This window comes from Neofelis nebulosa, chromosome 4 (assembly GCF_028018385.1).
Source record: "Neofelis nebulosa isolate mNeoNeb1 chromosome 4, mNeoNeb1.pri, whole genome shotgun sequence".
Taxonomy (NCBI): Eukaryota; Metazoa; Chordata; class Mammalia; order Carnivora; family Felidae; genus Neofelis; species Neofelis nebulosa.
The window spans coordinates 137,506,848-137,534,465 of NC_080785.1; the positions used below are offsets into that span (position 1 = coordinate 137,506,848).

Sequence of the window (27,618 nt, forward strand, 5' to 3'; positions counted from 1 at the left end):
GATCTGGTTTCTGTTTCTATTGCATCAGTAAAAGTGATCTTATTTAGGTCACTAGAGACCTCCATGTTGTCTTATTTAGCAGGCATTTTAGGGACTCATTTTACTGGACCTCAACGCTATTTGACATTCATACTCATTCCTTGCACTCATTGTCTTGGCTTCTGTGGTATGGATATTTTCTGATTTTTCACCTGTTTTTAAATTGGCCCTATCTACTGGCTTCTCCACCTTTGAGCCACACTGTAAATCATAGTTTTCTTTTGTTCCTTGTGTCATGTATTTATTCTGTCATCCTAGGTCAGCAATCTGTTTATCATAGCCTTAAAAAAACACCTGTATGTTGATTCTTGCCAATTTTCATCTCCATTATTGATTTTCTCTGGGTTTCAGTCTTGTATGTCCAATTATTCATTTTTCTCATAGCATATTCCATTTTACATTTAGAGTAATTTGCATATATAATTATGCCCTTATTTTCTTTCTAGACTCTGAAGCCTATTAAGGAAGAAACTATATCTTTCTTTCTCACCATTGTTCACTTAGCACAGCACCTGTCATATGGTAACTATATATATATATATATGTATATATGAATATAGGTTAGATTTTGGCCCCATGTTCATTCCCCATCCTCATCATATTATGCCCTTTCTCTAGGACAGAGTTGGGGACTTCTCAGACCATTGGATACAGGCATGGATCATGGTCCTTGTCGTTTTCTTTTCTTTTTTATGTGCCTCAATCAAAACCTTAGAGAAAAGATTCAGCCACTTGGTAACATACATTTAAATTAGACAGCTGAGGAAAAAGTGATCATTTATATTAGGAGAGTTGAATAAAAGTTTATTACTGAAGCTTCCATTCATTTTGTGGAAAACAAACCGCAAATTATCTGCATTTAATTTCTTGCCAAAAATCACATTAAAAAAGGGGTATGCTTCTTTTTTTTTTTTTTTTTCCAGTTTCCATAGTTTTCCATAAGGGAAAAATGCATCTTGAGATTAATCAGACACCTAATCATGTTTTTTCCCCAGTTCTGAAGTCTACATTCACTCCTGACATCTTTATTTGTTGAAATATCATTTGGGGGATCCAGGTAGAGCACAACTGAAAACCAGGGGATTTCCACCAACCTCCTGGCTCAAAGGTTCCCTTTTAGTTTTTCACATTTCCTAAGGATGGTAAGCCAAAGATTATTGAAAAGAAAACAATGATTTGCCAGGTAGTGTGATATAGAAAACTCAGTGTTGGCTGTTTAGGGAATAGCACCTCCCACGCTGTTGAAACAGCCTTGCTTTATCATGTGTTGAAATCATATTTTAGGTTCTCAGCCATGCTTCTATGTCTCTGGTGGCTAAGCCTGTCTCTGAAGTGAGTTCAACTGGGCCTAGATTAAAAACCAACTCAGTTCAAAGAACATTTCCACTATATACTAACCAGACCTGGCCAGTGAAACAACCCTTTGGGAGTTGTTTCCCATTTTTAATGATTTTAAAAGGTACAATTAGCTTGATAATGATTGATACAATTTGGCCAATAAAATAGTCTAAGACATTTTTTTTCACATGTATTTTTAAGAGTTACTACACAACAGATACTGTTCTAGTTACTCTAGATATTGTAGCAAACAAGCCAAAAAGTTGGAGGAAGATAGAAAATAAGCAAATAAAAAATATTGAAAATCCAAATAATTTTTGAAAGAAGAAAATAGTGTGATGTGATATAAAATGTCTTAGAGTTGATATGTGTTTATAGGTTCTTTAGACCAAGGTGATCATGGTAGATATCTTTGAGGTACTTTGAAGCTGAAATTTGAACAACAACAAGGAGTCAGTCCTTCTAAGATGGAAGAAAAACAGCATTTTATATGGGAGAAATAGTGGGGGCTGAACATCTAAACCATCAGAAAGCTTGATGTGCCGGCAGAATGAAAAGACCAGCATGGCTGGCTGTAGTGAGGAAAGTGGGATAGTTTTTGGTGATAACATCAGAAGGGTCGGTGGGGATTGGATCAGGTAGGGCATTAAGCCTCAAAGACTACTCAAAGGACCCAAAGCCATAGTGTTAAGATGTTTTTCACAATAATACTAAAGCTTATTTGACTTTTTCACTTCTGTTCTCTCATGAGCCTATGAAAGAGTTTTCCAGAGACGACATACAACTTTTCTTGTATGTAGAATATACACACACGTCCTTCAAATGTGTGAGTTCTCAGGGCAATGAACTAACGTGAAATCTAAGGAAAGTCAGGCAGCTCCAAGGAGAAATGGTACATGAGCCATACAAGCTGATAAGAAAAATGACAGATAAAAAATTTAATACATGAGATAAAGGCTAGGGATGGCTAACATGAAAGTATAGAAACCCTGAGAGCCTCAGAATGGAGAGGACTTGACACCTACTAACAGGCTCTTTTACACAGACCTTACTGGGTACTCATGAGAAAGAGTGGAGGCCGAATTAGAGTCCATGGTGAAGCTATTTTGTGGTGCATGTGTAGAGGAAGGGAACAGCAACCTCTCTAGGAAAGGCATGAAGCCTGACCCAGGTCCTTCAGTTAGAACTATCAGAAGATATTTAAAATTAATATGATTAGGGGCACCTGGTCATGATCTCATGGTTCGTGAGTTTGAGCCCCGCATCAGGCTCTGTGTTGATGGTGTGGAGCCTGCTTGGGATTCTCTCCCATTAGTTCTCTCTCTCTCTCTCTCTCTCTCCCCCCTCCCAAAAATAAGTGAACTTAAAAAAATAAAATTGATATGATTAATATGTTGAAGGTTCTAGTAGAAAACATGGACAGTATATAATTTCAGATGATGAACTTCAGCAGAGAGATGGAAATTATAAGAAACGATCATGGGGACCCTGGGTGTCTCAGTTGGTTAAGCATCTGACTTAGGCTCAGGTCATGATCTTGCAGTTCATGAGTTTGAGCCCTGCATCAGGCTCTGTGCTGAGTGCTCAGAGCCTGGTTCCTGTTTCAGATTCTGTGACTCCCTCCCTCTCTCTGCCCCTCGCTCACTCACACTCTGTCTCTGTCTCTGTCTCTCTCAAAAAATAAACATTAAAAATTTTAAGAACCATCACATGGCAATGCTGCATATAAAAAAAAAAAAAAGAAAACCTAGGGGCGCCTGGGTGGCGCAGTCGGTTAAGCGTCCGACTTCAGCCAGGTCACGATCTCGCGGTCCGTGAGTTCGAGCCCCGCGTCAGGCTCTGGGCTGATGGCTCAGAGCCTGGAGCCTGTTTCCGATTCTGTGTCTCCCTCTCTCTCTGCCCCTCCCCCGTTCATGCTATGTCTCTCTCTGTCCCAAAAATAAATAAAAAAAAAAAAAAAAACGTTGAAAAAAAAAAAAAAAAAAAAAGAAAACCTTTGACAAGTTCATCTATAGACTCAATACAGTTCAGGACAGAATCAATGAAACTGAACATAGGCCAATAGAAATTATCCAGTCTGAGACACAAATGGAAAACAAAACTCAAAGCTGAGCATACAAGAGTTATGGAAAAATATCAAATGATCGGAAGGATGCCAAGTTATAGATCTAAGAAACACAGGGAACACCAAGTAGGATTCTAATACAACCCCCTCCAAAAAAACCCTAGCTGAACAAAACCCCAAAACATAGACACATGATAATCAAATTTCTCAAGATCAAAGATGAAGAGAAGTTCTTGAAGGTAGTGTAAGAAAAACAGATTCATCATATAAAGAGGAACAAAGATAGAAATTAAAAAAGACTGCTCATCAGAACTCCACAAGCCAGAAGGCAATGGAGTGATGTCTAAAGCACTGAAAAAAAACCCATCATCCCAGAATTCTATACCCAACAGACAATATCTTTCAAAAACAAAAGAGAAATAAGGACTTTTCAAACAAATAAAGACCAAGAGAATTCATTACCAGGGAATCTGTTTTATAAAGGATATTAAAGGAAGTTCTTCAGGCAGAAGAATATAATTCCAGGTAAAAACATGGATCTCTGTGAAGAAATGAAGAACACTAGAAATGGCATTAATGAACATTAATATCAAGTCCTTTTTTTTTTTTTACTTTAAATTGCTCTGAAAGATGACTCATTGTCTAAAGCAAGCTGTAATATATTGTTTATTTAGGAAAATGTATGAGTATAATGTAGAAAACAATAGCAAAAGGAGAGGAGAGAGGAACTAGAAAAATACTCTTGTAACTTCCTTGTACACCATGGGGAGCAGTATAATATTGAGGGTAGATTAATTAAAGATACATAAGCTCCAGAGCAAACACTAAAAATTATTTTAAAAGAGGCATGAAAATACCTCATCTTTAATTTCTAAAATGGTAAATATAAATAGCTATACCCTATCTCTTAGTGTTTCTCATTAATTTTTACGAGTGTAATATTTGGTCCTGAGACCAAGAAGTTTTAGACTTGCTGCTGTTAACATCTCGAAGGGCTTGGTAAGGAATCTGAGTTTTATTCTAAGTGTGATTTGTGATTGGAAGCTATTTAAGAGGTTTAAACAAAGAAATAAGATCTAGATTTACATGATAAACAAATGTGGAGAATGGAGTTTGTGACACAAGAAGGGTCAGAAGACCAGTCAGAGGCTACCGTGACCAGTAGCCCACGTGTGGTGGTGGCTTGGACAGAAATGGTGGTGATGGACAGGAGTGGATGGATTGGATGATTTTTAGATGTTGAATGGATCATGCATATTAAGTTTGGGATGAGAGAAAAGGATTAATTAAGGATAACTCAGACTTTAATCAACTTCTTGACAAATTTCATTCTTTTAAAGTGTTCAACTAGATGAGTGTAGACAGATGTTTACACCTGTGAAACCACCATTATAATACAGAAATATAGGATATTTCTGCTAGTCCTAAGCCATTCTTGGCGGACTGAGTCTCCAGTCTGAGACATTTTTTAGTCTGAGACTAAAAAATCAGGACTCCTAGATTTTTTAGTTTAGCAACTGAAAGAATCTACAATTCCCTCTCTCACACTTACCGTGTTGCTACATTGTAATTGCTTGTTTATCCCCAAATACAGTGAGCTCCTTGGAATAATAATGACTGTGTGTTCCTGCATAGAGTCTGGCACATAATGAACATACAGTAAAATGCTTGATGAATAAGTGAATGTGAATGATGCTCAGTTTGCTGAGATTTCCCATCATTATTAAGATGGAATTCTTCATATCTGACTAGGGTAAAAAATATTCACTTCCATCCCCAGTTGCCAGGTAGACTGTAATTTATTGTTTCATTGGCAAGATACCTCTTTGTTGGTGTGAGTCTGGCTTTTTTGAGCAATAGGCAATATCTGTAAGTGGGCTGGCTGGAACAACAAAGGCATTCTAGGACTGGAGTGATGATAACTGATCAGCAGAGACTCCAGCCTCTTGAGCTCTGAGTGTTGACACAAGGAACCCAGACAACCTTCAAAATATGCTTCATCCATATTTTCTGTAATGTGGTACTGCCTTCGGGGAGAACATTGATGGAGATTTAGACCATGCATCACATTTTAAAAACTGCACTGTTGGTGGGAATGCAAACTGGTTTAGCCGCTCTGGAAAACAGTGTGGAGGTTCCTCGAAAAATTAAAAATAGATCTACCCTATGACCCAGCAATAGCACTGCTAGGAATTTACCCAAGGGATACAGGAGTGCTGATGCATAGGGGCACTTGTACCCCAATGTTGATAGCAGCACTCTCAACAATAGCCAAATTGTGGAAAAAGCCTAAATGTCCATCAACTGATGAATGGATAAAGAAATTGTGGTTTATATACACAATGGAGTACTATGTGGTAATGAGAAAGAATGAAATCTGGCCTTTTGTAGCAACGTGGATGGAACTGGAGAGTGTGATGCTAAGTGAAATAAGTCATACAGAGAAAGACAGATACCTTATGTTTTCACTCTTATGTGGATCCTGAGAAACTTAACAGAAGACCATGGGGGAGGGGAAGGGAAAAAAAAAAAGGTTAGAGAGGGAGGGAGCCAAAACATAAGAGACTGTTAAAAACTGAGAACAAACTGAGAGTTGATGGAGGTGGGAGCGAGGGGAGGGTGGGTGATGGGTATTGAGGCGGGCAACTGTTGGGATGAGCACTGGGTGTTGTATGGAAACCAATGTGACAATAAATTTCATATTAAAAAAATTGAAGTATAACATATATATAATAAAGGACACAATGAATTGTTACATATGTATTCACCTGTGTAACCATCACTCACATCAAGATATAGAACATTTCCAGTAGCCCAGACTGTAAGAGTCAAAGGGCATAAAGGGAGGCAAAGTGAATGATCTGTCTGAATTAATGAAAACAGACTGAAATGTATAGTGTAGTAGCTCAAATTTATTTTCATTTCTATCCATTATATAACAAAAGGGATTTAATGCCATTTGGCATATCATATAATGCGCTTTCATAGTATTTGAAGGTGGCTTGATTAATCAAGTATGTATATTGTAAACCTCTGGACAATCACTAAAATGTTTTTAAAGAGGTGTATAAGTTTAGGTAATACCTGATTGCCTATATTTAATCATTAACATTTCTTGTTTTGTTGCCTGAGGATATATTCAAAACTTTAAAAAATTGTCTTTAAACTTTCTCCTCTGAGCTCTTATTTTATTTATACCTTCATTTGCTTAAACAACTCACTTCATCAGAGAGAACAGAAAGAAAACCTTCATCACAGACTTGGTTGAATAATTGCATTGTTCAAATTAGTGTGGCCTGAGCTGAAAAGGTTGTACAGGTAATAATAAAGAGTTATTTTTCTGCATTTCTTATTCCAGTCAGTTGCATTACAGCTAAGTAGTGATGGTGTTTGGAGGAGCCCATGCTGCTTCATTTGGGCACCTTACAGATTCACTGACTAATTTAAAATATGTCAACAGCGATAGAATGAAAACAAAAATAAGAAAATAATGTCTGTCTGCATTGCATTGAAAGTCAGATTTACTGGAAGTTGAGAGAGAGAGAGAGAGAGAGGCAACCCATAAGAGACTCTCAGCCGTAGAGAACAAACTGAGGGTTGCTGGAGAGGAGGTGGGGGGGGTGGGTTAAATGGGGGATGGGCATTAAAGAGGGCACTTGTTGGGGTGAGCCCTGGGTGTTATATGTGAGTGCTGAATCACTAAATCCTACTCCTGAAATCAATATTATACCATATGTTAACTAAAATTTAAATAGAAACTTGAAATACCAAAACAGACCTTAAATAAAACATTGAAAAAATAAAGCCATAACCCATTTCCCTAGGAGAATACTATGTAAGAGGCTCACATGTATTAAATAACTAATGTTCTTCTAATAACAACAGTATTTGCATTTGTAAGAGCCTTCTAACTTTTCACTGGCTCTTACACATATAATCTCGTTTAAGATCATTTTATACGCCTAAAACACACATAAATGTTGGATTCCAAAGCTAGATGAAATTTGCACCAGATTTTGAAGTAGTGATGAATTGCTACGGATGTACCCTCAAGAACATGCCTTCCATAACAAGAACAGCGTGTGTCTTTAAACCTCCAATGCTTAGAGGCTGACAGTTGATATATTAGTGTAAGAGGCAAGCTCGTTTCCAAGTCCCTCCCAGGAATCATGTGCACGTTTTTCAGATATGGAGTGTTCGGAATTGTTTTTAATTTGGAGCCAAGAACTTTGTCTTTTCAGCTGACTCCTTTTCTTGTTTTTACCTGTATCCCCTTGAGCTGGGGTTGTAAGGAGAGTGATTAAAATCAAACAGATACCTCCTTTCTGTGGCCAGGGAGAGAACGTTCTGTAAGGCAGGGGGATTATTGGTAGAGGGAACAGCAGATTTTAAGTAAAACCTTCCACAGTGAGATGATACCAGGCATTTGGTGGGGGTGGGCTATTGCTTGAGGGCATGACAAAGCTGGGAAGAGGTGTGTGTTTGTGAATCCAAAAATACTGGTCAGGGAGAAAAATGGTTAAAACTTGTGTAGGTCTATCCACTGTTGCTCATAGTGAATAAGCTGAGAACACAAAGACCAGAGCTAATTGTATAGTTACTATGGTAGGGGCTTAGGAGCCTAAGTTTGGGTTAAAGCTGAATGATGTTTGATTCCTAGGTCAGTGACCCAGGGTGACTTACTTACATCTCTTGGGCCTCTCTTTGTGAAATGAGGATTATCTAGTTCTCTAACATAGATTGATTCAAAGTTTAATTGGAATAATTTACATGAAACATTTAACATTCCATTTCGCACAGAATAATTGCTAAATAAATGCTACCCGCCATCAGGGTTGAAATTTAACTGGTGTTATCAGAATGAATGTGCATAAATTCAAGAGACTAAACAGTGAAAATGGTGGGAGGTCAGACTGAGGTCCGGAAATACCAAAATGAAAGAGTGAGATTTCATGTATGTCATGGGTAGTCAGGACTTGGAAACCAGCCAAAGTGTTGCTTCCTCATTTAGGGTTTCCTGCGTTCATACAATGGTAGAATGAATGTTGAACTGCTAATTCTATGAGACATAGAAATGTCATTCTACTAGAGTTTAATTTTTCCCACTGTAATCTTGATTACTATACATTTATACTTACCAACATGTTAATCATAAGTTTTGCATCAGTAACTTTACTTCGTATCTGTGTAAGTAGCCACAGAACTTTTTTAAAAAGTGAAATTGGAATGAATAAGATTTTTGTTGGTCATACTTTGTCAACTGTTACATCACTCTTGTCTAGGAAAATTTTTGAAACCTTTCCTTTCCCCTGTCTTTTCCACTCCCCTCCCCAACAACAAATTGAAGTAACTGCTTCTCCGCTGAGATTCCAGGCACCATATACCTGTATATCTGGACATACTACACTGATGATAATGATATTGTTGTTACTGAGAGACTTCTTTTTTTTTTTTTTTTTTTTTGTAAGATACACGGTTCTATGATCACAAAATACAAAGATGGGAAAGCAGCAAATATGGAACCTACCTTCTTTTTTAAAAAATATGTTTATTTATTTTGAGAGAGACAGAAAGAGGGAAAGCAGGGGAGGGACAGAGAAAGAGGGAGAGAGAGAGAGAATCCCAAGCTGGCTCTGTGCTGTCAGCACGGAGCCCGATGTGGAGCTCGATCTCACCAACCATGAGATCGTGACCTGAGCTGAAACCAAGAGCCAAATGCCTAACCTACTGAGCCACCAGGCACCGCAATGACTGACTGAGTGACTTCTGTGTGCCAGGCACCGTGCTCAGCCTTTTGAAACTAACTCCTTTATTTTTTTTTTTTTAATTTTTTCAACGTTTTTTATTTATTTTTGGGACAGAGAGAGACAGAGCATGAACAGGGGAGGTGCAGAGAGAGGGAGACACAGAATCGGAAACAGGCTCCAGGCTCCGAGCCATCACCCCAGAGCCCGACGCGGGGCTCGAACTCACGGACCGCGAGATCGTGACCTGGCTGAAGTCGGACGCTTAACCGACTGTGCCACCCAGGCGCCCCTTGAAACTAACTCCTTTAATTCCTACAGCAACTCTGTGAGGCAAGTGGGAAAGCTCAGCACAGAGAGGTTGAACAACCTGTCCTAAATCAAACGATGAATAAGCAACAACGTTTGTATTCCGAACAGGGCAGCTGACTCCAAAGCCCGAACTTTTGGCCTCAGTGGTTAGATAGGGGTCAACGTTAAGGCAAAGCATTGTTTGCTTTCAGTAGGGAGCCCACATGTACCAAGTTGCCCAAGACAGTCTAGTTTATGCCTAGTATAATTACTAACAGCGTTCACTTTCACTCCTAAATTGTCTTGGCTGATGATAAATTGTTGGATGATAAATTCTATGGTCTCCCTAGTCTTTATACCCATCTCTCATTAGGGCTTATACCTCCATTTATTATCACTCCCCCAGATAAGAGCTGTATGATGCCTACCTAGAGCCTTCTTCACTCCTCCATGTTGGCATATTTTAATGCCAAAGTGTCTGCAGAATCGCAGAAGCTCTTGCAGGTGCTGTAGCTACACGTCTGTCACCACGACACCCTTTATTCATACTCGGATGTCTCTACACACTCTGTCACTATGCCTTGATAAGCACTGACTGCATAGTGGTCCTGGTTTGGGGATAATCCCTGACAATGCTTCTGTGATTTTCCCCTCAGCTTCGTGCACCCCTACCCCATTCGATGAAATTCTCTACTTGGATGCTGACACATCCTGGCTTGGCTTGGTGACTTTGTTTCCTTGCGTGAGAAGCCGATGATCACAAGTTATAACATACATTCTCCAGAGGGGCATCCTTCCTTAGAAATAGGCTGTTCACCTGCGAAAGGGAGGAGAACATTGAATAGACCTACATAGTCCCAACTGAAAGTCCCATTTGTTTACGGATTATCCTTTGCAAAGCTTACTTCATATAACTGTGTAGATGTTTCTAAACACGTGGTGAAAAATTTGCTTCTGATGTTACGAACACAATAAAAGAATGGGAGGTTGGGACAAGGAACCTCTCATTTTTACCCCGTTAAATGAGAACCACTACCTCCTGTTGGCTCCAGGTCAGTGCTCTGTTGTGTTGGCCGGGACCCGCAGCTAAAGGCTGATTCTTTATACCCAAAAGAATGTTTTAGAATTAATAAACTTCATTTTTAGAGCAGTTTTAGATTCATAGCAAAACTGAGTTGAAGTATAGAGTACTCCCTTCCCCTCCCCTGCCACAACTTGTAATCGGAGGACCTATGCTGACATTGCCTTATCACCCAAGTCCATCGTTTGCATCAGGGTTCACCCGGTGGTGGAGTACCTTCCATGGGTTTGGACAAATACGTTGTGACACGTATCTACCATTGCAGTGTTGTACAAATAGTTTCACTGACCTAAAAATTTTCTGTGCTCCACCTACTCATCCCTCATATCCCCCTACCCCCTTGCAACCAGTGATCTTTTTGCGGTCTCCATAGTTGGTAATGGGGCTGTAAGCCTCTCAATTGCCTCCGTATCATAACCTCAGTATGTAGTGAGATTTCCTCCTTGCCCAACATCTTAAAGTTTTGCATTTTTGTCTTAATTGGGGATGGCTGATTTCTATAAAAAGAAACTCTCAAGCTTGTTCAAGTAAAGAGAAAGGTCAGTTATGGCTACAACAAGCAACGTAGTTGGGTTTGAGGGTACGAGCTTTGGGACTAGACAGAACTGAGTTTTAATCCTTTGCTACCAGTCATTAATCATAAGACTTGTGATGACAGATTACTAGATCTAAGCCTTGGTTTTGTCATCTGTAAAATGGGAATAATAACAGTTCTTCATAGGGTTGTTGGAGGATGAAATGAAACAGTGTATGTATGATGCCTTGGATCTGTGCTCAATAATATTGGCCATTATATGTTTATCACAAATTTGGATTCCAAATCTTCATGAGGTAGTAGGCGGCAAATGGTTAGGAATGGAAGATACTTCTGTCTCTCTGGGGCCACCTGTTTAGCCTTTTTGTTTCCTTCATGGTCTTTCCCCGCTTTTTTGCTTTTGTAATCTTTACTCTCTCTTGACTAACTTCCTCAGTTTTCTCTTTCTGTCTCTTCACTGACATGGCCAGTGTGACCACTCATCCTAAAATCTACTTGACTTTATGTTCCAGTGCCATCCACAATTAAGTACAGATTCTGAGTATTGAACTAAGGTATTGACGCATTGGGTCAGTTTTTCATTCAGAATATAATTAAGCCTAATGGTCAGGTTGTTGACTTCCAACATAACAAGTGCTGCTGTTCATCCTACTTTGAGTTTCAAAGCGTTTTGTTCTATCATTTCTGATCCTCTGGGTTTCGGAGTTAAGGCCTTGAAAAAAAAAATGTTTTCCTTGTTTAAAATCCAAAAGATCTGTCACTTAATAGGTTCAGGATTCTTGTAAGTTCTGCAAACTTTTCAAAGGAACATTTCGAAAGCTTCTAGACAAAGATAATTGTGTCAAAAGGGAAACAGCTGTCTCTGTATTTGCTGAGGAGAATAAAATTAAACAAATAGCAGAGATGGGACTCACGTATAATTAAAATTGGATTATTGTGGCATTTGGCTTACCAGCCGGGAGCTGGATTCCTCTGCTTCTGTATCCATTCTCTTTCCATTCCTTGATTTCCCACACTGTATCCCATCCTTCATTCTGTGTTTCCTTTTCATTGCACCAAAATGTTCTTTGTCTTGCCTCACAGAATGTTCCTCCTTCCTTACACTCCATCACCACTCCTTCCCTTCCCCAAAGAGTATTTGTTCTTTTTCTTTCTGTTTGTTTTATCCATTTTATTGTTGTTTTTGTTGTTGTTTTATTTTGTTTTGCTAAGAGAAGGGTATGATACACTCTTACATTGCTTTCCTTTTATTTATTTCTGGGAACAATAATTTTAGCTTTTTGTGTGGTGAAATCTCACAGGATTCATTAAAGTCAGTTTCAGAAGTACAGTATTAATCTCTTGCTGTTTACATGTAAGCAATTTCAACCAGTTTTCCAAATGTTTATATACATGGTCAGAGGCTGTGGTTTACCTCCCTACTTTGTTTGGGAAAACCAAACTAAAACAGCAAGGCCTTTTCCCTTTTGCCTGGGTTCATGACCATAGAGTTTCTTCCTTGAATAGGAATGACATTGTTCCGTTGTGTTGTGGATGTTATAAAATCACAAAGTAATTTGTGCTGCAAATCTCAAAATTTGTGTCAGTCAGGAAAGATTTATATGTGTTTATAAAGGTGCCAGCATTTTTTATTTCATTAAAATACCACAACAGCTGACCAGCAGGATTTTTGATTGGTTCATTCCACAAATGTTATCAAGCATTACAAAAAAAAGATTCTACAGAGAACTAGAAGTAAAGAGAGGTAAGAGGGTGTAAGATATATACCGGTACCTCTTTAGCGAAAGAGTCAAGCAATAAAGGTTGTAGAATTGTTTGAATTTTCCATGTTATTGTGGGATATCTATGTGAAGGATTATTAGAAATGCTTACGCGTTGATTGTATCCTTCGAAAGGGGAAAATCACTGAATAAATGGGTTTTGAGTGTTTTTTACTTATTTAAGACAACTAAATGAATTTGCATCTTAACCTGAAATCTCAATTTTTGTCCACTTTGTCTTTTTTCAGATCTTCAACAGATATTTTCAGAGCTTCTCTTGTGAATTCGACCTGTGCTCTGTGCTGCAAATACGGTGATACCAAAAACGATTATAATAACAATGTGTTTTCTAGTACTGAGTCCGATATTAGGCAAGTAATCACATCCTTACATTTATTTACAAATTCAGTTCCATGCTGTGAGGAAAAGTACAAGGAGCTACGAGAGCCTTATAGAGGATCTAATTTAGTTTATGGTGTTATATAATACAGAGCAGAGTGTCCAATTATATTAGGATGGAATCGGATCTCGGTACCCATTCTGACTGTGCTGCTTACTTGTTTTATGACCAAAGAAAAGTGACTTAACCTCTTTAAGCCCCTTCTGTGAAATGGGCACATGAGTCAATGCTTTCTATTTCAACAGTTTGCTGCAAGGAGCTAAACAAGAGCTTAGACATAGAATGAGAACTTTTAAACAGTAGCCTTTATTGTTAATTCTAACCAATTATTGTTAATTAAACACAGAGAAGAAGAAGTAGGAAAATAGGCATTATTTGGAAGCATCTGTGTGTACAGACCCCCATGTGGTGCAGTGCTAAGACTTTATAGTTCCAGGAGTTCCGAATAGTGAGTGTTACTGAGCCTTCTTTCGTTCTGCAGCTCTCTGTCCCTGGTTTTGAATGTTGTGACTCGATTTCCTCTTGATTCTGAAGCAGGGGAAGAACTCTGTGTGGGCCTGGTCGTGAGTCTACCTGAGGTTATGTTTTACATCCATTTCCCCTGTTATCTCCACGTCATCGATCTTGGTCCCTGACATGCCTTGAAATAGGAGCTTTGCCTCAGCCAGGCCTCTTTTCACGTCCTCCTTCCCAAAGCTAGAAGCAAAATAATTGCTTTTAAAGTGTAGTTAAGACTTCAGAAGGGTAGCAGAGTGGACAGCCTGAGACCCAAATGCCCTATTGATTTACAAAGCACACAACGCAGCGGCAGGCAGGCCGGCTGCCGCACACCGCCCTGCGTGGGGTCGCATGCAGGAGGCCCACCCCACCCCCAGCCCCAAGAAAGGGTTTTGCAAGATAGGAGCAAGACTAAGGCAGCTTCTTCACCAATTTCTCCCTACTTCTGTGTCAGAGCTCTCGGAAGAGATGGGGGCAGAAATATGTAGCTGGGGGATTCTGTCTACTCACCGATTGTTATTCTGCATAAGTTTATGAGTGAGGATTAAGGCAGCAGCAGTAATAACAGGCAACACTTTGGGAACCTTTACAGTGTGCCTAAGACCATGCCGAGGGCTATCCTGACATGTCCTTGTTTTGTTATTCCTACAACCTTATGGGAAAGAAACTATCCTTATCTACCTTTCAGGGATGAAAAAGCTGAGACTCAGAGAAAGTGTCCCTTGTCTGAGGCCACTGAGCTTGCAAATGGCAGTATTAGTGTTCCCACCCAACTCTTGCTGATGCAGTGTCCACTGGCACACAGATGATGAAATTATATCACTAGATACGTCTTCAGCGGTTTGCTTATTCAACATTGATTTGTTGACTGTCTACTACCTGCCAGACCATCTAGGCATCAGAGATAAAGCAGTAAGAAACAGGCAAAATTCCTTACCTTATGAAGCTTATATTCTAGAGGAAGAAGACAAAAATAAACAAAATATGTAAATTTTGTAGTGCAAAGTGGTAAATGGTAAGGGAGAGAAATTAAGGAGGAGGGGGTGTAGTTTTAAATAGAATCTCGCAGAATCTCACTAAAAAGGTGACTTATCACACATTGCAGATCTAAAGCTTATTATTCAGGGCCTGGGGCTGAGAATGTACTTGAGGTCAGTTCTTTTGTTTCTCCTTAGAGAGCCCGGGAGGTCTTCTTCTCGAGGATCTTTGAGCAAGCTATTTGTACATTGACCCAAACGAAACACAAAGACATTTGTAAACATTCTAAACCTCACTATTGAGTCACTGAATATGGAATTCATGAAGTGCTTTGGTCTTGGAAATTCTATTAAGACTCCGTTATGGTTAAGAGTTGATGTTGAAATAGGTTTGGGTATGAATATGTAAAATGGGCTGCTGGATGTATTCTCTCTTAGCTTAAAAGTCCCCACCAAATTCATTAGTGAGGAAAGGCCCTAGTCACGATGTCCATACCTTCCCAACACACCCACGGAGTGAAACCACAAAGTGAACAGGTGGAGGCTAGACTTGCTTCCTAGAATTGAGTTTATTCAATCAAGAAAGTTACAGAAAATGGATAAGGAAGATGTAGTATATATAAAGAATGAGTATCACACAGCCACAAAAAAGAATGAGATCGTGCCATTTACACCAACATGGATGGAACTAGAGTGCTACGCTGAATGAAGTAAGTCAGTCCCAGAATGACAAATACCATACAATTTCACTCATATGTGCAATCTGAAAAACATGAATAAACAAACACAAAAGCAGATTTAGGTCTATAAATACAGAGAGCAAATTGCTGGTTTCCACAGGAGAGGCGGGAAGGGGGATGGGCCACAAGGGTGAGGGGGAGAGTGAGATACAGCTTTCAAGTTATGGAAGGAAGAAGTGACAGGAATGAAAGGCACGGCATAGGGTATATAGTCAGTGATATTGTAATAATGTTGTATGGCGACAGATGGTCGCTACACTGTGGTGAGCGCAGCATAGCATATAAAGAAGTTGAATCACTATGTCATCCACCTGAAACAAATACATTGTGTGTCAAGCATGGTCAAAGAAAATGTTACACAAATATAGAAGATGTGGCAAGAATATGTTTCACACACACATACATCCACGTTTCAGTAAAAATTATGATAGTAAAAACTTTTAAGATCATTGGGACAACTTCGATGCATCGGGCACCAATATGGTGAAATTTGTCGCTCAAGAGAGAGCTCGGCCTAAAATAAACTTTCCAACCATTTCTGAAGAAAATGGTCACATAAACAGGATAGAAAAGGTAGTTGGAGATATATTTAGTTTTTAAAAACTGTTTTACAGTGATAGACACAGCCTGAGTGGCAGTCCCAGGTGTATAATGAATGTGCTAACAACAAATGCTTTTCCCCTGAGCGGATCCAGTGGGACCTTGCTGTCCTTGAAGCGTCACTTGCTGCTAGTCTTTGCCCTTGAAACCAATCTGCTATATCTCCTTAAAAAGTGTCCACACTTCAGATTTCACAGTGATTCCAAGTGGCCATCACCCCAGTTATTTCTAATTAGTGAGATTTGCCGCTTAGAGGCTTTGCTGTGCTTGTGTGTGAGTGGCCTACAAATGACTGGTCACAGGTTCTTAATGCCAACATTCCATTTTGCTTCAGGTACCAGTTTTCAACCCCACCTTGCCCTTTTACTAGTTTTAAGAGCTAGGTAAGTAGGATTAATTTCTGTTTCAATATCTCCAGCTGTTTTTGAATCATTAATGCTGCTTTTACTGCAGTGTATTTCCTATTCATTACAGAATAAAAATGAACATGCCTTGGGGCCTTTCACATTCTCTCAGCCTTCTCAGTTGTTTTTTTTTTAAAGCCCACTCTGAACCTCCTAAAACTTAATGTATTTTCTAGGCTAATTCATGTCTGGTGGTGATATGCCCATTTTGCTAAAAAATCAAGACACTTCCCAGTCTTGACATTTCATTTCATCAGCTCAAAATTTCCAAGCCAATCTAAAACAGATCAGCAATGTCGACCATAGCAGGAGTCATACAACAAGGTAATTCTGCCCTTTTACTGAGAAACTTAACTTCCTCCCAAAGTTTTATATGGTATTATATCACTCACCTAGGAACAATTAAAATTCTTTTATTTATTTATTTATTTATTTATTTATTTTTTAATATATGAAATTTACTGTCAAATTGGTTTCCATACAACACCCAGTGCTCATCCCAAAAGGTGCCCTCCTCAATACCCATCACCCACCCTGCCCTCCCTCCCACCCCCCATCAACCCTCAGTTGGAACAATTAAAATTCTTATGGAAAAAACCTGTCCGTCCCCTGGTGAAATGAAGAAAAAAATATGAGGTAGTTGGAATTAACAGGAAAATAGTGCTGGAGTTGAAGTTTGATTTTGTAAATTAAATAGCAGGGGTCAAAACACTCCAGCCTCTTCAGGGGATTTGCCAGTAATGTAAAGGTGTCACCCAGTCCAGGCCAAAGGTACCATAGAGCGACAAGCAAGGTTGCACAGAAGAGAGCAAATGTTCCATTTCAGCCATTCGTGATCAGCTTTTAAGGGCACAGCAACTAGGAACAAAATGCACAAGTCAAACAAATCACATCTTTGGGTCAGATTTGGCCTGTGAGCTGTCAACTTAGAAACTCAGTGACTGACAAAACTAGTTAGCTTATAATTACCTGGCCAAGAGAAACAGTGGGTAACCAGATGCTGATATTACAGATACCCAAGTCTTTTTTTTTAATATGAAATTTATTGTCAAAATTGCTTTCCATACAACACCCAGTGCTCGTCCCAAAAGGTGCCCTCCTCAATAGCCATCACCCACCCTCCCCTCCCTCCCACCCCCCATCAACTCTCAGATTGTTCTCTGTTTTTAAGAGTCTTTTATGGTTTGACTTCCTCCCTCTCTAACTTTTTTTTCCCCTTCCCCTCCCCCATGGTCTTCTGTTAAGAAGTGGCTAAAAATGAACAAATCAGGAGACTACAGATGCTGGAGAGGATGTGGAGAAATGGGAACCCTCTTGCACTGTTGGTGGGAATGCAAACTGGTGCAGCCGCTCTGGAAAACAGTGTGGAGGTTCCTCAAAAAAATTAAAAATAGATCTACCCTATGACCCAGCAATAGCACTGCTAGGAATTTACCCAAGGTATACAGGAGTACTGATGGATAGGGGCACTTGTACCCCAATGTTTATAGCAGCACTCTCAGCAATAGCCAAATTGTGGGAAGAGCCTAAATGTCCATCAACTGATGAATGGATAAAGAAATTGTGGTTTATATACACAATGGAATACTACGTGGCAACGAGAAAGAACGAAATATGGCCCTTTGTAGCAACGTGGATGGAACTGGAGAGTGTTATGCTAAGTGAAATAAGTAATGAGAAAGACAGATACCATATGTTTTCACTCTTATGTGGATCCTGAGAAACTTACCACAAGACCATGGGGGAGGGGAAGGAACAAAAAAAGAGGTTAGAGAGGGAGGGAGCCAAACCATAAGAGACTCTTAAAAACTGAGTACACATACCCAAGTCTTAAAGGACTTTCCATATGACTTGCATTTGTCTTTAAGGTGGGATATTTATTTATGCAACTATTTGTGCTGCTCTGTGGCTTTAGCATAAGGCTATTTGCAGAGCACACTAACATGGAATCCTCCACGTTAGAAATTCATTCTATGTAATGTGGAAAGAAGGTCAGCCAAATGTCAATGGTTATGGTCCTCCATTCTGCAGTGGAAGCCCTCCTGTCCCATAGCATTGACCTATTAACTCTCTTTTGAAAAGAAGCCATATATATATATCTGTTTATATATATGTTTATATATATATAATATGTATATATCTATCTCATATGTATATGCATATATATACACACACACACACACATACATATGATATATAATAATTTGCTTACAGATAATGCTGCCCTTCGTGTCCACATATGGTTTTGAAAGAAACTGGCCTTTTCCCAGTACTTCTTTTCACTCTTGCCATGGATATTTCCAATAGACAAGAAGGTTGTGAATCTGGAAAACCCCCCTTTTACAGAGAAGAAACACTCAGGCTTTTTTTTAAAGATGTGTTAAAACCAGACTCATGCAGTTGGAAGCAATTTTAATCATCATTTCGATTAAATGATAGCATATCATTATCTGTAAGGATGGAATGTGTTTCATGGATTGATGGGTAGAAATTCCCTGCAATAGTGCTCTTTCCTTAACGACCCCGTGCCTTTATAGGGTCACTTTCTTAAATGTTGCCTCCCTGTTCGTTAATAATGTACTCAAGATGTCACTCTGTGGCCTCGTATTTTACTTTTTCTTTCAATTCTTTGGTATCAGAAGCTACTGAATCTGCGTCTTGTTTTCTCAGGTACCATGTGTGAATAGCTGTTGGTGGCGGTTTGGGTTATACCCATCCTAGGGAATATGTCCACATTTTAAGGCAGGTGAGAGAAACTTCCTGGCAGGTCTAAAATTGTATCTATATAGTCAGTGACTATTCTTCATAAGCACAGGCTCACCTCCAAGCGAGGTGCAGTACAACACAAAGAATATTTCTCTCCCAACCAAATAACCCTTATGGTGGTGGTCTCCAAGTAGAGCTCTTAAGTCAGCAGTTATCAGCTGTGGTACTTGTTAGAAATATAAACTCTTGGGCTTAAACACAGACCTACTGAATGAGAAACTATGGGGATGAGGTCCAGAAGTCTGTGTTTTAGTAAGCGCTCTTGGCACTTCTGAGGCCTGTTAAACTTACACATCCATTTTAGTATTATTTTCCTCCAAGCTCTGTAAGCAGCCTGGATTTTGCCACCCATCTCCCCAACTAGACTGAATTCCAAAAGAGCAGGGAGCTCATCTGCTTGTTTATCATGAAATCCCTGTCTCCAGCAGTAATTCCAGGCACATAGTAGGTGTACATTATGCATTTGTTGAATGTCTGAAGGAATGCGTGAGTGATTGGCGAAGCGCTTCCTCCTGTCATGGTATGTGGCATAAAGGCCACGACACTCCCAGCCCGCTCATACAGGGAGGTTAGGGGGTTGCATAGGGTTTCTTAGGAGCTGCGCTGCTTTGTTTTAAATCTTTGCTCCCTCATCTGTCAACTGTATGTCCTTTGGCAAGTTGCTTAACCTCTCTGCCTTGGTTTTGTCATCTCTAACATGGAGATGAAAACAGTACGTCAGCTTCATATAGGGCTTTTTTTTTTTTTTTTTGTTCTTTGTTAGATTAAATTACTTGTGGTGGTGGCGTTTGTTATTGTATTACCACTGTGATTCTCCCTTCCCAAGTGGCAGCCAGGCTGCTCTCCACCCAACCTGCAGAGTCTCTGACAAAGGTCTGGATAGAATTTGCCCTGCCCCTTCAACAGCATCGTATTAGGAGGACTAGATCCTGTAGACATCATCCCAACTCCTAGCTTTATCATTCTCAGGATTCATTGCATCATCTATTACTTTGATTAATATTTACATGGAAAATAATGCATTGCAGGAATACTTACATGGACTCTCATAATCTGGTTACATACACAGTACTGATGATCTGATAGGTTTTCTGATGGCACGGCTTCTCTCCAGTCTTTCCGTACTTCTTGACGCGGGCCTTTATTTCTGTTACCTTTACCAGGACCTCAAATGGTTGTCATGGTTAAATCATTAAAATACAAACAAGTTGTTGTTTTTTTCTTCTAGTTCTGCCACATAAAGTAGTGGGCTATTTATTATCTGCTCTGACTAATCCTCGTTTCGTTTTTAATGCTCAGCATTTTCCTTTCTGTGGAGAGCCATACATTGGCAGGAGTTCAAGGAAAGGCTGCAAATGCTTCGTAGAAACTATTTTAATCCCAAACAGTTAATGTTTGGAGAACAGGTTGAAACATATGTAATATAGGCACCAAACTGTAGGCAATTATCTCCAAAGGGCAATAGGGGACAGAGAATAAGGGCCATGCTACCCTGAGGTTGAGGGTGAAAACCGAAGAAACACCTTCCTTGGCTTTCCAAGGGTCACAGTGTCAAGTGAAGAATGAAATGATGAGACAAATGGAACAGCTTGATAACACCCAAATGGGTGCATTTATTCACACAATTCAAGCCTGACTACTGGAGTTCTTATCCTGTCCATTGACAGCCATTCTGAGCATTCTAACAAGATCCAGAACCCGATGTCTAGAAATTCTTAATGATACTCTGGACAAAGTGGATGAGAGGTGACAAGCCAGAGGGAATGTGTGCAGAAGTTTTGGCTCAAAAACCCTGTGACTTCCAGCGGCGGTTCTGTGTGTTGGTTTCATCATTTGAACAACAGAAAGATAATAACTGCCGCCTAATTTTCTGAAGATACAAATGGATGTCCCAGAGTTAGAGTTGTGTTCTGTTTGAATAATGCTATTTGTGCTGTTCTTCAAGCATTGCGTGGGACATGACAAGCTGTCTCTGGTCTTCTTTTCCATGGTTTCATCCTGCCATTTAACCATATGTATTCACACACACACACACACACACACACCATGTAATCCTTGGTAAAGCACCGTGTGTTATATTGCTGCTATAAGGCAGCATTAATTATTATTCAAAATCCACCCTGCAGCTTTATACAGTGTGATTTTCAGAAAGGAAGAACACTGTCGGAAGCATAATGGCACCTTGCAGGATCAGTTAGGGGGAAAATATGAGCTAAGGAGGCGGAAATCCTTGTTTAGACTTACAGAGAAATAATGACAAGCCATGAAAAGTTCCACAGGCCTTTGTAGCACTGAAATCTTTCCTCTAGGACCAACTTCTATGAAAATACACTACGCCTGGAATTTGCCCTGTCAAAGCCAGACATATTTTTTTAATTGAATCTTGCTCTGAGCATAGTGAATTTTTTTTTCCCCATCTGTAATTTGCTTTTTATGTGAATGGAGAGATGTTCTGTTTCTCTTCTTTGGAGGATTGTCATATTTCTGTAAAAACAATCAGTGTTGGGCCATTTATCTCTTGCTTCATCAAACTGTGATGTGGGCTGTAAGTACGTGTACGTTCGCAATATAGATTTTTTATTTCTGTATTTTATAGTCGTATTATTGGCGAGTGGCTCTCATTTATTTTCCAGAACATTTCTAGGCTGATGACAACTCTTTAGTCTTTGTTTGTTAACTGTGTCCTGTCTGTCTACCTTTTCATGTAATAATTGCTTTCAGGGAATAAAACAGAAATGGGGTATTGCTTTGTTTAATATTTTTCAAATCAAATACAGCATAGCACAACCATCTGTGAAAATACATTTCAGCTTTCATCAAATTCTGCCAAGGCTTTTTTGAGGATTAATAATCCCTTCATGTGGGCATGCTTCTATGGCTAATGTAGTATTGTTGGGCAGAGCCTCAGTTATATTTATGTTCTGACTCAGGTAAAAAAAATAAATAAACGGACTTGTTGAAGGGAGAAAAAATTCAGTTTTTTCACTCCTAAATATGTGTTGCTTGCAGAACAAGTGCCTTTGGAATGGAAGATATTGTTGAAAGGCTTTTCTTGGTGGAAAATGTGGAACTCAAAGCTATATTCATTTTCCTTTTAGGTGGAGTCCAATTCTCAATCAATGGAAGGGCCCCTTACAGAGCTCCACCCGTATTAGCAGAACATGGACTGCCTGATGCCTTTTAAAGGTGATTTTTCTTTGGCTGATATGGGAGAAAAGGGCTTGTGTCTCAGCTGTTTTTTTCTCAGCAATTGTGACTACTGTCCTTTCTGCCCATCTTCATGTTCTATATGCCGCTTGTCCCCCCTTTCATTTCCCAAAGCCCCACAAACCCAGAGCTGTTGCAGGGAACAGGGTGAGTGAGACAGGCTGTGGCAGGGACTGCGAGATAGTATAGAACGTTAAGACACTAGAATTTTCTTAAGACACACCACTATCTTTCAAAGTTTCTTGGCAACTTCTTCCAATAGGAATTTCTTACAGGCCGTTTGGAGACTCTTGTCCCCAGACTGCCACAATTCTCTAAGTATTTTCATAGGAAACAGAACATACTCAAATGTTATTGATAAAGTCATTGACCAAGTGTAAGGAAATAAGCTATGTTCAATCAGTTCTGTTATAACACTTGTTTTGAAAACACAGATTTGTTCCAATGCCATTGATATACCTTGGAACGATTTGGACGTAGTTTTTTGTTTGTTTGTTTGTTTGTTTGTTTTATTTATTTACTTACTTATTTTGAGAGAGAGACAGAGAGAGAGCACAAGTGGGGGAGGGGCAAAGCGAGAGAGAAAGAGAGAGAGAGAGAGAGGGAGAGGATCCAAAGCGGGCTCTGCGTTAACAGGAGAGAGCCCGGTGTGGGGCTTGAACTCATGTACCACAAGATCATGACCTGAGCAGAAGTCTGTGGGCGTAGTTTCGCATTTGCTTATGCGTGATGTGATCCATGAAAAGCATTTGGTGAACCCAGAAATCTGCACCCAGTTGAACCAGACAGTGTAGGAATACACACAATGCCCACCCCCTCCCCAGACAGCCATGATCCTCCTCAGTTCACCACAGCCGCATGAGCCACACCATGCCCATCTGGTAAGGCAACTTTCTTTGCATTTCAGATAAGCTTCCTGCTGCCGCTTTGCAACGGTTTACAAGCTGCAACCCTTATGAAATGTACTTCCACAAGCACATCTCAAGGTCTTGTTCAAGGTAAAAAGGCAACATTTATTGTCTTTGTGTGTTTCTTAATTGTGTAACAAGTGTAACACCGTCAACCATTTTTGTTAGGTTCCTCTGTTTTTAAGATGTCATAGGTACAGTTTGTGTGCCTCTAACCCCATTTTCCCATAAGCTCCTTGGTATTGTTGACAAAAATTTGCAGAGCATGATGGTTTCGAGAACACCTACGTTGCTTATAGCAGAAGTGACTGTCTTGAAGCAGCACTTCTATGGCAGGGAAGAGCAGGGAGCTGTCACTGCTTTCAGGCCTGAAGGACAAGGACAGAGAAACAGACTCTGGAACCCAGACTGGTTGCGGGTTGCGTAACATCTGCTAGCCAGAGGCCTAGCATAAAGAGAGGCTGGGGAATAAACACCCTGGACTCACTCTCCTCCCACTCTCCAGTCTTTGGCAATTACCTCCCATTAATGGGCCGAACCCAATGGGAAGCCAGTGGGTTAGGGAGTCTGTTCATTGCCATCCATGGAGTTTAAACACAGTGCATAGAGCAGGGCTGAAGGATGGATCTGAAGGCATCATCTTGCCCAACACCATTAGGGAAGTTACTTTTTAAGGAATTGTTTTTATTTTATTACGTAAATCCATTTTATTCTTCTCTTTCTGGATCTCTTAGATCTCAGCCAGGGCTTGAGGAGATTCATAAAGGTGTTTTTCTAAACAAAGGAAAAGTTTCTGCCAAAAAAGAATCTGCACTCCTTTTAGTCAAACCAGTTCAAACAGCCAACTTAGAAAATAACATATTTTCACACATACACCCCGCCCCGCTTCTCATTATATATGCACTCATAACTGTGTTCATGGTCATTTCCATGTGAACCCCTTTCTAAGGGCAAACATGTTTTCACATTTAATGCTTGAATTTTGCCCAGCTTGGTTGGATACTGTTACATAATTCACTAACTTTTGTGCCTGGTCAAGAAGAGGAATACTAAAGCGATGGTATAATTCACTCGCTGGTATACTGCCCTTCAATTTGGAAATTGATTTTTGTTGTAGTCCCATTACAAGACAACTGGCCATTTTCCAGTACTGGAATGGGGGGAAGGTGGCTTGAAATGAGTCTCTGTAGTGTGTCCATTTCCCAGATGTCCCAGCTTGATCTGAAATTCAGAAGAGACCGTGAGCTCACAGCCTTAAGGGTAATTATGCAATAGGATGTTCGAGCTTAAATGAATCAATTTGTCATTGACTAGGGTAGGGTATGTCTTCCCTGCCCAGAAACAGCCTGCAGACAAAAGGAGATGTATTTCACGTGGTCCTATAGAGTTCAGATGTTTATTGGAGAAGAAAATATAAAAAATGTTAAACTTCAAAAGAAGAGTAAACATACATCTTTTTAAAAAATTTTCTTAAAGTTTTCTTTTTTTAAAAAAATAAGAGGCTCAAGTTTTATTCTTCCATAAGTAAAATTTATTGCCACATTAGCCATAATTCACTTTGCTTCATGCTAAAGTGAAGTGGGTTGCTCATACTGGTTAGCCTTTCACTGGGGAAGGAAATTTGATGCTATTGATAATGTTGACAGGATAATGGAGATGAAAATTTAGATTCTCCTGCAGGCTCATGTACTTTTAAAAATGGAGATATAATTCATCCATCAGAAAATCCGTCCTTTTGAAACATACAATTCAGTGGGTTTTAGCATATTCACAAAGCTGTACAGCTATCACCACTGTCTAATTTCACAGTATTTTTTATCACTCCCCAAAGAAACCCCATATTGGTTAGCCATCACTCTCTATTCCTTCTACCCCCCACCCCTGGCAGCCATCAATCTGTTTTCTGTTCTGTGCATTTACCTGTTTTGGACATTTCGTATAATTGGAATCTTGTCATCTGTGGCTTTTTTTTTGCATCTGGCTTCTTTCACTTAGCACACTGTCCTAAAGGTTTATCCTTGTATAGCATGTTTCAGGACTTTGTGTCTTTTTATTGCCACATAATATTCCAGTACATACCACATTTTGTTTATCCATCAATCAACTGATGGGCCTTTGGATGTTTCTACTTTTTGGCTATAGTGAATAATGCTGCTATGAACATTCATGTACATGTTATTGTGTGGACATATGTTTTCATTTCCCTAGTAGTAGAATTGCCGAGTTATGCAGTAACTCTAAATTTAAACTTTTGGTGAACTGCCAGACTGTTTTCCAAAGTGGGTACAAAATTTCACATTCCTAACAACAGCATATGAGGGTTCTGCTTTCTCCGTAACTTTGCCAACAGTTGTTGCCTTTGTCTGTTTGACTACAAACATTTTAGTGGGTGTGAAGTCATATTTCATTGTGATTTTCATTTGCATTTCCCTGTTGGCTAATAGTGTTCAACATCTTTTCATGTATTTGTTGGCCATTTGTGTATCTTCTTTGGAGAAGTGTCTACTGGGATCCTTTATCATTTTCTTATTGGGTTATTTGTTATTTTATTGTTGTACTGTACCTGTTCTTTATATATTCCTTATGAGTCCCTCATCAAATCTATGATTTACAAATATTTTCTATCATTCTATAGGTTGCCTTTTATATTCTTTATGGTATCCTTTGAAGTACAAACGTTTTTAAATTTTTTATGAGTTCTAATTCATCTGTTTTTCTTTCATCACTTGGGATTTTGGTGTCATATCTAAGACAACCTTGCCTAACCTAAGATCATGAAGATTTTTGCCTACATTCTTCTAGTAGTTTTATAGTTTCATCTCTTATATCTAGGTTTGTGATCCATTTTGAGTTATTTTTTTTCATTTTGAATTAATTTTTATGTATGATGTGAGGAAAGAGCCTGACTTTATTCTGTTGCATGTGGATGTCAAGTTGTCCTGGGAACATTTGTTGAAAAGACTTTTATTTTCCTATTGAATTGTCTTGCAATACTATTGAACATCAGGGGACCCTAAATTTATGGGTTTGTTTCTAGACTCTTAGTTATATTCTGGGCTCACAGACATTGAGAACTAGACGGGCCCTTTCAGATCACGGAGTATAGGAGTCACACATTCTGGTGTCTGTCAAGTGCAGTCAGGCTTCATGAGTAAAGTGTACCAGGTGTACTTGGGGAACATGGGCTTTACCCAGTGGTTGTCATATGGAAGTGTAAGATGAGGTTGGTTGGATCTTTTAATTTTTCAAAAGAAACCAGAAATTGTGTTTCTTCTTCTGGCAAAATGTCTTGAGTTATAGCCAAGCAACTAATTTAGTTAAAAAAAAAAAATGCTGACTGGCCATAGGAAACATATCTTTAGGCAGAACTTGGCCCATTATCCACCAGTTTTCAACTGAAACACTTCAGCCCTTTCCTGTGTATAGATAAGGTTGCCGGGTCTCAGTTTAGGTGGGTAGTCCTAGGTTGCATTGTTATTTGTGGCAAATTCAGATCTAGAAATTGATATCGATGCTTTCTACTTCCTAGTTGAATATTACTAATACACTAATATCCTAAGAATTCATTATTTTTCTAATCATATTTTCTTTTTAATGTTTATTTATTGAGAGAGAGAGAGAGAGAGAGAGAGGCAGAGAGGCAGAGAGAGAGAGTCCCAAGCAGGCTCCATGCTGTCAGCAGAGAGCCTGAATTGGGGCTCAGTCTCAGGAACTGTGAGATCATGACCTGAGTGAAAATCAAGAGTCAGATGCTTAACTGACTGGGCCACCCAGGCTTCCCTCTAATAATATTTTCTTATTACCATGGCTAGATATTATGTCTTCTTTTAATTAAAAAAAAAACCCACAAATAAAACCAACCAAACAAAGGACCCCTTAGAGACCTAAACACATGTTTAGGTGGGAGCTATGTTAGTAACTGTTCTCTATTGTAATCATTTAAAATAAGATATCTAACCTGTTTTCAGAAGTGCAGTATAAAGACTTTGTTTTTTGTCTGATCAGAGACAAAAAAGCAATGCACAGCTCTTATCCCCAGGACTACACACACACACACACACACACACACACCCCGTCTCTCCTCACAATGAATGAGGCATGCCTCTGCAAGTCTTGCCTCAGTTGTCATGGCTGTAAATATACCACATGTGGAAGGATTAGAACTCATTGTTCTCAATTTTATCTGCTCTGTTTTGTGTTCAAGGCCTTTGTCAACAACAGGCATTTCCTTCCCTGAGATCCTCTCAATGACATATTTTCTGATT

At 39.4% G+C, this 27,618-nt stretch overlaps 1 long non-coding RNA gene across 3 annotated transcripts in view; it reads left to right on the forward strand.

The window, feature by feature from the left end:
* LOC131509948 (uncharacterized) overlaps window positions 1-27,618 on the forward strand; it is a 227,078-nt gene that overhangs the window by 57,817 nt on the left and 141,643 nt on the right. For 2 of the 3 annotated variants that reach the window (XR_009260820.1, XR_009260822.1), the window contains exons 2-3: window positions 22,337-22,424; window positions 23,353-23,443. This is a non-coding gene — a long non-coding RNA (uncharacterized LOC131509948). Of the gene's footprint in view, window positions 1-15,067; window positions 15,439-22,336; window positions 22,425-23,352; window positions 23,444-27,618 lie in introns of those variants that run through there. The other variant, XR_009260821.1, reaches the window with a different exon arrangement.